Source organism: Augochlora pura, chromosome 2 (genome assembly GCF_028453695.1).
Source record: "Augochlora pura isolate Apur16 chromosome 2, APUR_v2.2.1, whole genome shotgun sequence".
In the NCBI taxonomy this organism is placed as follows: Eukaryota; Metazoa; Arthropoda; class Insecta; order Hymenoptera; family Halictidae; genus Augochlora; species Augochlora pura.
In genome coordinates, this window is record NC_135773.1 from 20,747,640 (window position 1) to 20,762,152 (window position 14,513).

The window sequence follows — 14,513 nt, forward strand, 5'->3', positions numbered from 1 at the left end:
TTATTTATTACTCCGATCATTCGGCAAATCAACTCTCGCTTCTGTCAATTAATTATATTCAATTATATCGACGCAATAAAAATACGCTCAGTCTCTCTGATTTTATTGCGTTTGGATTTTATTCCCGCGACTTCGTCGATTTCGTGAATGATTGATCGGTCGAACGATACAATAACGTTCCTCATTAATTAAACAAGTCTGCAGTTCGATAAATACGAAATGGAATTCTTTTGATTAGGTAACAACTATTTTATTTAAATTTGAAATTTTTATTTTTATTTAAATCTCATTCATTGTAATCGTTGCATTTTCATTAAGCTCGATATAATATTTATTTAAGATCAATATTGTCCGATAAATTCATTTCCTCTACGTGTAATTCAAATGTCTCATACATTCGAAAAAGTGGCGAAAAATGTAAGAAATCGAGAGGTGCGGAAAAATAGTAATTAATTAAAATCAGAACTTCGCTTCTGTTCCACTCGGTCAATACTGTTCGAGAACGTCGCGATCTCCTAATCAAAATTCAAATTATTTGCGAGTACCGTGTCTCTCGATTTAGTATACCAGTTTCCGCAAAGTTGAAAACAAGGAGTTCCATTTCGCAACGTCGCGGCGCCGATCTAAACATTAAAACCAGTCGAGCTTGGAATAATCGGCGAAGTTAATGGCGACCGTTAATAATCTGGAACGGGCGAATTAAATCGGAGGTACAGTGAAACGTTCCTGAATAGCGAATAGATCGAGTCTGTTAGAGATAGGAGATGATAGGTCATGATCGTATCTATTAATGCAACAACCCGGAGTAGGAACGCCGCGAACCATAGAAATATGTATGCTGGACGTTTTCAATGGAATTAATATTAGGTTGGGGAAAATGAAGATTTCTTTTTCTCTTTTTCTTTGGTCCATTCAGTTGCGAGCTACAGGGTGTTAAAAATGGAAGTCATCGTAGAGAAAATTCGGTACATTTTACAATTTTTCTTTGATAAAGGTGCAAATGCAAGCCAAGCAGCTGAAATTGTGAATGGCGTTTATTGGTTTGGTTTCGATACTATAACAGCCAATTACGCGCAATTTTGGAAAGGAATCATTTATTATGAGTTGCTTCCATATGGTGAAACACTAAATTCGGATCTCTCCTGTCAACAACTGGGCCGTTTGAAGCTAGCGATTGACCAGAAACCTTCAGAATTGGCCAACAGGGGAGGTGTCGTGTGCCATCAAGACAACGCCAGGCCACACGCGTCTATAGTGATTCGTCAGAAAATTCAGGAGCTTGGTTGGGACGTTTTGATGCATGCACCATATAGTCCAGACCTGGCATCAAGCGATTACCATGTTTATCTTGCACTGCAAAACTTCCTTAGTGATAAGAAATTGACATCGAGAGAAGATCGTGAAAGTCGATTACAAGAGTTCTTCGCTAAAAGGGGCCAAGACTTCTACGAGAGAGGCATTATGAAGGCATAATGATTTTTGCCATTTAAAATGGCAACAAATTATAGAACAAAACGGTGCCTATTTGACCTAAATCGGACAATCGGAAGCATGTTCAATGAAGTCTTGAAGTGCACGTAAAAATAATGGATTTCTTTCTCCCCAACTTAATATGTTCGCCGTGACACGGCGACCAGATTACGCTTGCATTATTCGAGACGAGGCGGAACAAGAGAATCGTAGAAAGTTTAGCGCGCCGCGCAGCTGGAACGAAAGAGAAAGAGGAACTCTTGCGAGTATCGTTCTTCTCGATTCGAGAACGGTGTTCTTGGAACACTGGGATCGCGCAACGATGCTTTACACGCTCGCGGAACGCATATAGATATACGACCGCTGAAGTGTGATCTCAATCCTTGCAAGCTTCTTCACACGCGCAAGTTCCTTCACACGCGCAAGCTCTTTATTGATAAATAGAGAGAGCTGTTGATATAAATTACATTTTCTTAGCTATCTTCACGACGCGAGACACGGGAGAGTTCTCAATAGAAGTTCTTCAGCCGCGAGACAAAACATTGGCGAGTGTTGCACATATATCATAGCTAAACATAATTCATAATTTCAAGAAACCTTTTCACATTTGCAAACCAGACACTACAAGCACTTTACATATTGCAAGATAAATTGTTTAATTACCCTTTTGAAATGGACGATACGAAATACGAAGAAATAATTCCGGAGCACATTTCGTGCGTAAGGTTAAAAAACGGCAAAATATCTGCAATTAACTTATTAATAACGACTATATTACGTTACATCTTATTTTATATTATGCTATATATTATATTACATTGTATTTTATTTATTATTATATATTACTTTATATTATGCTATATATTATATGACATTGTATTTTATTTATTATTATACATTATTTTATATTATGCTACATATCATATTATATATTCCATATTACATTATAACGACTGTGCATCAGAGTTGAGCGGTTACTACGCCATAGTTTCGAAGCGACTGATACGACAGAAGGATCGAAGGTAATTGAATCGTTATTTTCGCGAGCCAGTCGCGGTATCCGCGGATTTCCCAAGGTTCGCGTTCCGGCGAAACGGCCAGAAAACTAGTCGAGACGCGGTCATAAGTAGGCCAGCCGTGGCGGCAACGCTTTGTGATGTAGATAACTCGCGCGGCTAATGCAAATGCACGCACGCGACGCTGCAGCGCGCCCGGTCTTGCACGCGTGTGCTCGCGCGATGGAATGCGCTGGTAAACAAAGAGCCACGCGCTGGTGTTGGAGCATTTTCGCGGCGCTGGCGCGTCCGCGAAACGGAGTCACCTTCGAATTTGAATTTTTGCAGCTCGGGTGGATCCCGCGATAAGTCGTCGGGAACCGTTCCGCCGTTGAAAAAAAAAACACCGTCCGTGTCCGATCAGAGGCCCGATCGTATCTATTAATTACCGGACTCTATCGAGTTTGCTCTATCGAACGGCGGTATCGATAAAGAGCAACCGAGACTTTTCGCCGATAGGACAGCGCCGATATAAAGCGGCGATAACAACCGATCTCTTCAATAACCGACGACTTATTGTCCGCGGTTCCGCAGAATTCGAGCAGAATCCGACGATTCATTGTTTTTCGAGAACACCGGGACCGATGTCGTAACAGTTTTTAATCCTGGACGGCGTACGTGCTCCGCTCGGAACGTGGATCGGGTTTTATGATACGTTCCGCGGAACGAGAGACCGTTATCGAAACCATCGTTCGGGTAAATTGAATCTGTCGGGGAATCAAAGGGGTCGCCGGGAAATGGCCTCGGCGCCGAGCCTGAAATAAAGAGCGCAATTTTTGTTCGTCGAAGTGCACGGTTGCAGTCTGTTTCGCTATTCTATATCTCTGCCAGCAATTAAAACGCGGCCGTTGTGAATACGTTCCCCAATCATAATTTGGCGGGAAAATATCAAATTTGTAACCCTTCGTGCTCGAAGTCGTTCTAAAATCATTTTCCTGGCTCGTAGTATTTCTATTCCATGCAATAAAATTTCTATGCAGTACGAAATTAATTCTTGCGACTCGTAGCAACAATTTCACTGCTCGACAATCTTTTAAATCCAAACTTTATTGTTATAAAAATGATTTTGGAACGTGAGAGAATAATTTTAGTAAAATGATTCTGTGGGTCGTAGATTCGTTTCATATAATTTTATGATTCGAATATTGTCGAACAATTTTAATATATAAATTATATATTTATATAAATGAAAAATATGTATAACAGATAGATATAGAATTATTTTTCGGACGACTCGCTATAGTTTCTCGGGGAAAAGTTTCATATTTCCGCGATTCGAGCGGATGAGATTAATGAGACGTCGATCACTGGTGGCAGATAAATAAGTTGTATAATTATAAACAGTGATTCGAGAGCGACCTCCGGAGCGGCGCGTTAAATAATGCATCGAACCGCGTGGAGCTGCGTCGTCGTATACACATAGAAAGGCAACAATGGCGCGTAACTATTTTAAAAATCAGATTCCACGGTTCTCGGAACGCGGCAGCTGTAAACGATATTTTGCAACATGTTTTGCGCTTGCGGCGGACACCGGGGAACGACGGGGGGAGGCTGCGCGGCGATAATAACGAAAGAATTCAATTTGATTTCAATTTACAAGAAATGAATAATATACATATTCGGCAGATGTTGCATGAAATCTTTACCACGAATCAGACTTGTTGATATAGTGCGAGGGGTTAACCCTTTGCACTCGAGCGATGATTCTGAGGCACCACTGCAATCGTTACGTCGTGTTCCAAAAGTAACATTTCTATTACGAAAATTTATATTGAGAAAATTATTAGAAGCGTAACTTCTTTTTACACGAGTCACAAAATTCAATTTCAATTAGACACAATACACTTTGCTATATAAAATGCTACATGTCAGAATATACCGAAATGCTTAAATATTAATAACAAGGGATTTGAATTTTATTCCAACTTTAAAGAACAGAATAACATCCGTACTTCATAATTTATTCCTACCAATTTCTACATGTAAGGGGTTAAAATAGCATCGGTTGCAAAGGGTTGGTAGCGCGACACGAAGCGACGCGAACAATATCGAAAACGTCGTTTTCGTTCGCCATTTGTTGCAGCACTGGGTCAGTGGTGCACGTTTCGTTATCCCTGCCGGGAATTATGGTGTTATTATCGCGACTTCTGCGCGTGTGTCGTCGGTTTAACGAGTAATCTGCGACGTTCCAGCCCGGTTTTCATCGACACGACGCACGGTCTCGGACGGTGACATTGTAATTCAATGTAGATTTCCTTTGTCTCCGCGATATCGCGGGTTACAGGCGTGCTCGCTCTATCAGGCGAACGCTCGTATAAAACTATGAATTCGTATGCCGATTGGTCGACGCGTTTTACGACGAGTTCTTTTCCTCTTCGTTCGTAGCTGCGTCTTCCGATCGCCTGACTCTGTAAGATAAGTTTTAAGTAGATTGCGGATCTTTATGCATTGTGGATCTTTATACGTCAAAGTTTCCACATAAATTTTAAGAAATAAGATCGAATAGTATTAGAACCTTGAATAAGTTCTCGCTGTTTTCTTCCCAATATAATAGCTTTATTTGAAATAAAAGTTAAAAATCAGTTCACTCAAAGTGTTGCCCATTACTAGAGACCACTTTCTCCCAATTTTCTGGCAGTAAAAAAATTCCGCGTCGGAAAAACAATTCGTCTTTTGAGGCAATCCATGAATCGATCCATTTTTTAATTTCTTTGTAAGAATGGAAGCACTGCTCAGCCAGGCCATGTGAATAGGGCCAGGTCACCATTAAAAATTCCATGCACGGAATACATACTATCGATACTGTCTTTTCAGAAACAGCGAGAAATTATTCGAGGACCTAATAGTTTTTAAGTGGATATTAAACCTTTGAATTTCTTCTATCATTGGTATTTCTCTTCGTCCTTTATAATAGAGTGATGCAATGAAATGTTTGTTAAAGTCAGGCTCGTTGTTACAGTTTATGGAATTAAAGTTGCAAATGCATTCCGACGGAAGCATTAAAATATGATTTTCAAGGAAAATCCGTCTGTTGCATAATTGCATAGTTACGATAGAATCCACGCGAGGGAACGTCATAATTGCTGGTATAACAGTGTTGCAAATATAATTCTTCATCGAGATCTTATTCATTCTTCTGCATAACTGTGCCGTGAAGAGTTATTACGTTGTCTTTCTTATTTGTATCATGCTATATTGTATTTTATAAATGCTTGTTAACAAGAATTGCATCATCAAGAATTGCATGTCATTGTTACCACTGTCATTGCTTTTGTTACAAGTGTACAACATGATCTGTAATTATTTGTGGAAGAAAAATATCCTCCTCGCCCCGTCTTTTATAAAATTGTTTAGGTTATAAAGATTTCTACATACGAAATTCTTAAACAGATATTAGAAGCATAAATCATAATACAAATGGCAGAAAGTCTAAATAAATCCAATCTTGTCATTCTTCTAAAGGAAAACGCGTGGTCACTGTTCGAGCTCGGTAGGTTTAGCGTTAACGATGTTATCGCCTTTGTTACAACAAAAATGCAAAGGCTCGCGGATTTTGGTTCGTCGATTCGCGACCTTCGAAATTCAGAAGGGAAAGCGAGGACGACCCGTCCACGCGAGCCAAGTACGGAGGCAAAAGAGCACGGCCTCGGGTTCTGCTTTTTCGCTTTCCCTCCGTTTGTAATTTTCATATTCGGTTTTTGTCGCCGGAGAAAGTTCGCTGTTTCGAGCATCCTCGACCGAACGAAACATCCTTGACACTAACTGCGAAGGGTACCCGGGTAGTATAAGGTGCTCACGACAAACCGCAAGCCTGCCAGGAACGCGCGTTCCATTCGACTCCCGCGCGAGGGTCCTCCGCGCGAAATCGGCGAACCTCGTCGAGATCGCCTATCCTCGATTGTAATTCGCGCCTTTTTAATTGCTTCTTCGAGGCGTAACCATTAAAAGAAGAAGAAAGAGCTGGGCGCCGAGGAACACGAGGCGTCCGGGCACGTGGACCGTCTTCGAAACGAATTATTCGAATGCAAATGCGCGCGGCGTGTGCATAATCGGTCGCATGCTGATCCTCCGATCGCTGCCTGTCCCCCGAAATATGTACATGTGCACGTACGTACATGCGCATGTGTGTACACGTATACATGTGTACATGGAAGTATATACCCACGACACGAAAGTGGGCTTCCAATTTTCTTATGCTAATTCGGACGACCTCCATTCGATGGAATTCCTTTCTGAACGTGGTCGCGTTGCGCGGCCGAGATGCGGCTCATGCAATTCACGTTCGCGCGCGCGGTTTGCAACGGGGAGGATCGGCGCCGCTTTTGAAACCGAGTCACGGATTCCGGAGTTGCAAAATACTACGGGTCAAAGTGTGCGTGTGCAGCGAGGTTCGACGCGAATATTAATATTCGGCGGCGATCAGGTTCGACGACTAACCCGCGAACGGCGATGAAAATGACGGTGGATCGATACGGGCGCGACGTCTTTGCATTTTCAATTATCTGCTGCGAGGACGCGGCAGAATTTATCCTTCTTCAATTTTTCCGTGAGCGTCGAATAATATCGATTTGTTAAAAATCATTCTCGCTTGACTTTGCAGCTTCGTTGCCACAGAAATATATTCCTTCGCATTTTCGTCTTTCTTAACCCCTTTTCATACTTCGACGAGTCCGGCACGCGACGAAAATTTCTAGTAATAATTGATTTAGTGCAAATGCTATTCCGTTGTTTTAATTTGAATAAAATTCTAATATCTTGTCATCAGTCTTTAAGCATTGAAGCGACCGCGGGCACAATTTCATTTCTTTATATTAATAAAGTATTATCTTCATTTGTGTCTCTAATGAAAATTTTTATCTTATTAATTTTTATATTAATAAAGTATTATCTTCATTTGTGCCTCTAACGAAAATTTTTATATTATTAATTTCTATATTAATAAAGTATTATCTTCATTTGTGTCTCTAATGAAAATTTGTATATTAATAAAGTATTATCTTTATTTGTGTCTCTAACGAAAATTTGTCAAATATATGCTCGCACGTTTATGTCAATTTTCACGTGTGAAAAATTTCATAAGAATCGGTTGCTGCAGAAAGTTTCAAGAAATGCAACCCATTCGAAGGGTGGACTCCGAAAATACGCGAACCAGATGAAAGCGCGAGGATTCGTTAACAATTGCCGGCCGCGTACGGCGGGCAAATCGGAAGTGAAAGTCCGTGGAATCGGCGCGATGACGTCCGGACGACGGGTATCGAGTTAAACGATCGGGGCCGGGATAAGTCGACGAGAAGACGGGAAACAGATGGAGGCGAAGCGAATCGGCGGCCGCGATAAGCGGCTTAAATCAGAAACTGATATTGAGTCGTTCGAGCGTTCCGGTAAACAAATGGCAGCCGGCCAGGAAGCGGCGGGCCAGAGTACACCAATTGGCAGCGTACCAATTTGTCACGTGACCGGCTAACGAGCCAATAGATTTCGCAGAAACGTCACTGACGTATTTAACCGGGGCGAATAGCGGTCGTCGACAAATTTCAAATCAAACAACATTGTCCGCGCTACGGAATCGTCCGGTTGAACGGACGATCTTCCGAACAAATTGACGTTCGAGGATAATTGATATGTTTGCACGGTCAAGACACGGGACTGCTCGCGCGACTATTCCCGGATCGATCTCGACGACTCGCTCCGATTTCGGAACGGCGGAAAGCTGTCGCGCGTATCTGGCGCGCGGACCGTGCCTCCGGCTTTTCCTTTCCTGCGAGCTCGAAGGTGGGGCGGGGAGAGGGAACGCGGTTGTTTCGAGCCGGCAGGAAAGAGGAAAGGATTGTTTTCCCTCTCTAGTTCCCCCCTCCTCTCTCCTATCCCCTCCGTTCTCTCTCTCTCCTTCCGTTCCTGTCCACAAAGAAAACCAAAGTTTACGGTAGATAAGGAGTTGCGTGCTCGTCGGCCAAACAGAGATTTCAAGCGCTTTGTTTGAAATCGCTGACAAAGATCCAGATTATGCGAAGCTGGCAGTCGACCGACGATAAGGGAATAGTTCGAAGGCCGTGGCGAAATACATCGACCATTTACAGAACAAAGAGTCGACGAGGAACGAACGAGGCGCGTGTACACTTCCCGCCTGCGACAATGGAGTTTGCCGGGCTCCGTGAAACTGCCACGTTTTAAACTCCTTTCGCGGTTATTGGAAATATAGGGATTTGATTCGGATCAACCTGGAATGGTACTGTTATCGTTTCTACGACAAACAGGATATAAGATATTATAATATATTAAATAAATCAAAGTAATTATTTAGAAAGAGGTGACACGTCCGCGAAGTAACATTGCGAGCAGACTATTCACTGACAGCATACAGTTTCGAAAAAAGGCATCATTGGTCAATCATTTAACCCTTATTTCGCGATCCATCTGACGTTATACATTTACTGTATTTATTTGTTTGTTATCTCTCCGCGATCCCTATATCTTCCTAGAGCAGTTTGTCACGTTAATGTTTTTCGCAGGCGTAAACTCGTTAGCGGACCGTATCGTCATCGAGACGAATTGTCTTCTTCGTTCGTCGAAAGTTTTCCGATTAGCCACGGCCGATTAGAGCCAGGACCGGGAAGATAGCGATCCGCCGTACAGCATGTGTCGCCCGGTGGATTTAATAGGCTCGGGAGGGTCCTAAAAATGCGTGCCACGAGGCCTATGTTCACGGAATCGGGCAAGGCCACCCGGACCCTTCTGAACCCGAGGTTCCAGGCTCGCCGGGAATGCAAGATAAAAACCAAAACCACCGAATATCCTCCGCGAACCACTTCCTCGTTCTAAAGTTTCGAGAGATGCCTTCGACTACTTTGTTTCGTATCCTTGAATAAACCGTTCGTTGCTTTAGAATATATCGGGTTTTTCTGTCGAACTTGGTGATTTTAACACTTTATCGACCTGGTAGCCTATAAATCGGCTTTTTCTCCCGATCGGTAGCCTGTGGGTCGGTTGTCATAGTAAACTTTAATTTTTTTTTATCAATTATTGAGTTAAATGTGTTATATTGTATCACCATAAGCTTCAATGTTATTGTAAAACTTTTTTAAATATTAAATACCTTTCGTGGTTAATAAAATAAATTAAATCAAAATAGAAACGAAAATTTATCGTTGAACTAAATTTTTATGACCGAATGAAATGTTATGAATTTGAATTTATTTATCCACTGCTATTTTTATTTCAACGTCTGCTCGAATTAAGAAATCTGATCAATCACATCCTACGAAAGATCTCTTATAATTTCAACAATTTTTAAACGAACAAGTCGATTTAGTTCAGTTTAATCTTGACAATAGCATTATCAACTCCTAAACGCGACTAATGTTGTATCCTTTTGTAACAAAGGCAAGATTGAATGCATTTAAATATAGCAAAAATGTTTGTCTAAAAAACTCCTCGCAGAACAATTTTTATAATACACTATAACAAAATACTGTAAAAAATATACATACTGCATACTACATATATTCAAAAATATATATACTGTAAAAAAAGAATTAGGAATCAGTCATTTTGACTGGTTTTATTGTTGATTAAATTATCGCCAGCTGCACGTAATTAATTAAAAGCGCAGGATCTTGCGTACATCATTAAAAGTCAGAAACAATGAGTACAGTTTCCGTCATCATTATTTTTCCCGAAGGAGAACGTTTTCCCGTCAGAAAACCCGCCGTTTCTCAACGACCGTCGATTGCCTTCCGAGGTTCTATTATCGCTTCCGTATCGGGTGCATTGAAATAATTATACCTCCACCGGGTTGGAATTTATGATTCACGATCATTTTTCCGTTCGATTCGACCGTTGCATTTCCCAGGCCTATGCGAACTCAGAAATATACCTGTGGGAAGCTTCTTAACCCCTTGCACCACGACTCCTTCCACGCTGCGTTGATTAGCATTTATTTATCGTTACTACTGTTGTTAATAGGATCAGGTTAATTTCTATTTCTTCTATCTTTATTTAATTCCGTTTCTAAACGTTGATGACAGGAGAATTCAGTTTTATTTCGATTTAGAAGAAATTTATAATTATAAATATTCATATAATAAATATTATTATATGAATATGTAATAAATATTCAATTGACCTAACGTGGTACTACAAATCCAAATACCGTATCACGATAAATTAGGACAGTAATTTTTTCTCAAACAGTAACATAAGCGCTGTTTCTATTATATGTATATTATTAAACTAGGTTGCAGATCTTTAAACAAATTTCAATTCTCATAGATTGTTTATTCAATTAATAACATTAATCTCTCGTCGTACCATCATCTTCAAAGTCACAATGCTTTGCGATTACAATAATATCTTTGAAGAGAGGGACAAAATTGCGTGGCCATGTTAACACGAATGTTTAAATAAACGAGCAGATTTTTACTTGTCGTACCATTATTTTTACAATTGCTGTAATTCGAATGTTTTCGATCCCGCTGATTTCTTAGAAGAAAAGGGAAATTTTATATTTATCGTGTGCTCAATCTACTTGAACGATTAAATATCGGCGACAAGAGAATAAAATTTGATTCCTAGTTAAAGGAACGGAACAGTCATACCTAACAGCTTGTTACTAGAAATCTTCGACGCGAGTCTGACTCGTTAAAGTACGACAATGCGTTAAGAGACTGTATTAAGAAAAATACGATTTCACCGACGACAAATAACATATATAAATAATAATAAATTCAACAGTGATACCAAAGTAAAAACACTGTATCTCTGATACACAAATTGATATTTTCCTGACTATTTCGCAGACGCCATAATCAGCGACGTTCGCTAGCACATTACGTAAACCACTTTCGGGGCAGCCTGATAGATCCGTCGATCCACAATACGAAACTCCGCGTAACCGTATGGTGCGTCCCATAAGTCATCCTACCGGACTGTTTAACAAACCAGCAGCGTGCGAAGTGACGGCGAGTGCGGTCCTTTGTTCCTCGCAGCGACGTCGCGTCTCGTCGCGGGAGCATGTGCACGCTTGTACTGATCTGCATACGCACGTCGGCGTACGAACTGCGCAGCGGGTTAATCTCGGGCAAAGATAAGAGAATCGTGAAGCGGTTCGCCGGTTAGGGTGAGACGGGGGTGTTGCGAGAGGACGACGAAGGAGAGAGAGAAAGTAGAAGAGAAAGAGAGAAGTAGAAGAGAAAGAGAGAAGTAGAAGAGAAAGAGAGAAGTAGAAGAGAAAGAGAGAAGAAGAAGAGAAAGAGAGAAGAAGAAGAGAAAGAGAGAAGAAGAGAAGAAAAAGGGAATAGAGAAGAAAAAGGGAATAGAGAACGGAGGGGAAAACGGAGAACACGTGGCGATGGTTAGGTCAAATGCGCCGCACAATGTCCGAAACGGGGAGCCGCGCGCGAGCCCTCGCCGTGGAAAATACATTGGGTAATTCCGAAGCTGACGGGTGTGCACACGTGTCCCGCGGAACGCGCGGCACCTACTGTTCCTTAATGACGATTTACAAGACACGTTGTCGCCTGCGCTTCAACTTTGGAATAGATAAATATTAGGTTTGGGAAAAAGTAATCCATTATTTTTTCGGTAGACGGCTGTAGCGATCGATATCTGTTAAAGTATCGATCAAACAATTTCAGATTTATGCTCGTTGGAAAGGTGACAATTCGCGCTACAAAAATTCTTTTTCTGACTATTGTTTGGTCCATTCAGTTGCGAGCTGCAGGGTGTTCAAAATGGAAGTCATCGTAGAGAAAATTCGGTACATTTTACAATTTTTCTTTGATGAAGGTGCAAATGCAAGCCAAGCGGCTGAAATTGTGAATGGCGTTTATGGTCTCGATACTCTGCAACAGCCAGTTCCGCGCAATTTTGGTTTCGTCGATTCCGTTCAGGTATTTTTGATGTTAAAGATGCGCCTCGTGCAGGTGGGCCTGTCGTAGAAAATGTTGACAAAATCACAGAAATAATCGAAGTTGACAGGCATGTTAGCAGTCGTAGCATCGCCCGGGAGCTGAAGATCGACCATGAAACGGTTTTAAACCATTCGCACAAAGCTGGATTTAAAAAGAAGCTCGACGTTTGGGTGCCACATCAATTAACACAAAAAACCATGATGGTTCGAATTTCCATCTGCAATGTCTTGGCCAAACGGAATGAGATCGACCCATTCCTTGAACGCGTGGTGACTGGGAGTGAGAAATGGATCACATATGACAACATTGTGCGAAAACGTTCATGGTCAAAGCCTGGTGAAGTAGGTCAGACGGTGGCCAAACCAGGACTAACAGCCAAGAAGGTTCTGCTGTGCATTTGGTGGAACTGGAAAGGAATCATTTATTATGAGTTGCTTCCATATGGTGAAACACTAAATTCGGATCTCTCCTGTCAACAACTGGGCCGTTTGAAGCTAGCGATTGACCAGAAACCTCCAGAATTGGCCAACAGGAGAGGTGTCGTGTGCCATCAAGACAACGCCAGGCCACACACGTCTATAGTGACTCGTTAGAAAATTCAGGAGCTTGGCTGGGACGTTTTGATGCATCCACCATATAGTCCAGACCTGGCATCAAACGATTACCATGTTTATCTTGCACTGCAAAACTTCTTTATTGATAAGAAATTGGCATCGAGAGAAGATTATGAAAGTCGATTACAAGAGTTCTTCGTTAAAAGGGGCCAAGACTTCTACGAGAGAGGCATCATGAAGGTAGCTTTAAAATGGCAACAAATTCTAGAACAAAACGGTGCATATTTGACCTAAATCGGACAATCGGAAGCATGTTCAATGAAGTCTTGAAGTTCACGTAAAAACAATGGATTTCTTTCTCCCCAACCTAATATATTGTCCCGGTGTTTAGCGGATTCGTGGCGGATTCCGACGGCGCGGGGCTCTTTCCCATTGTCAACGAGAACCCCTCGCGGAATTATTCTCGTTGCTGGTGTTCCGGGGACCTGCTCCTCTATTCTGGTGCCTCGGCCGAATCATTTATAGCGCCTTCCTTTGTCTCCCCTTCCTCGCGACCGCGGAGGTTTCGCGATTGATGGCGGGGTTGGCGGCCTTGAACAGGCGACACTTCCGGTAACGAGTGCCTTTGTCGGAGAAACACGGGTGTTTAACCCTTCGCGCTCGAGTGGCGCCTCTGAAGCGCCAATGGAAATTGTTATACAATTAACAAAATAACGTCGACATTACTAAACACCGTTCCGTTAAAAGCGTAACAGTTTTACGAGTCACGAGACTCAATGTCACGTGCATAAATTATACTATGCATTATACTGCAGTTGGTCGAAATAGCAATTTTGGATCTAAGCTTAAAATGGTTCCGAGTACAAAGGGTTAATCCGTGGCCAGCATTTCGAGACGTTTCAGATAGATCGAAGGGTGAAATTAACATTAGGATAACGGAGCTTCGCGACAACTCCATTGTGCTATACACTCGACAATGGAACGTCCGGTTTAGTATTCTCGCTGCTCCAAATAGAACGGCTATCAATTCGGGTTAATCGTCAGAAACTGATTAGTCGGGTGGTTGATTTTAATACCGTTGATCGTATATTCAACAATGCTAGAGGCTTATCACAAATCCGGCGTAATTCGCTGTATACGTTTTCGGTATTATATCGGCGGATAATTGAAGATATAACGTTGCTTCAATCTATTTATAACTCGAAAGAACGGGCACTGAGCTACGAGATAGAATAAAATGAAGTAAAACGGAATAGAAACGCTGCTCGGCATAACATTAACCCATTTGGATCAGATACGCGCGCTGTTTATTCTACAGATTACTCGAATATTCCACGCAACGTGAACATCTGCGAGAGATATCTCGATACCTGGCAGATGTTCACTGACGGACAAATAAAAGAAATAATAATAATAATAATAATAATTAAATATCAAGCACGAAACTTTCTTTCGTAAAATTCACTTGGTTTTACGAAACTTTGAGAATTTATCGGAAACATGGCAAAGTTATTGTGCCGAAAGAT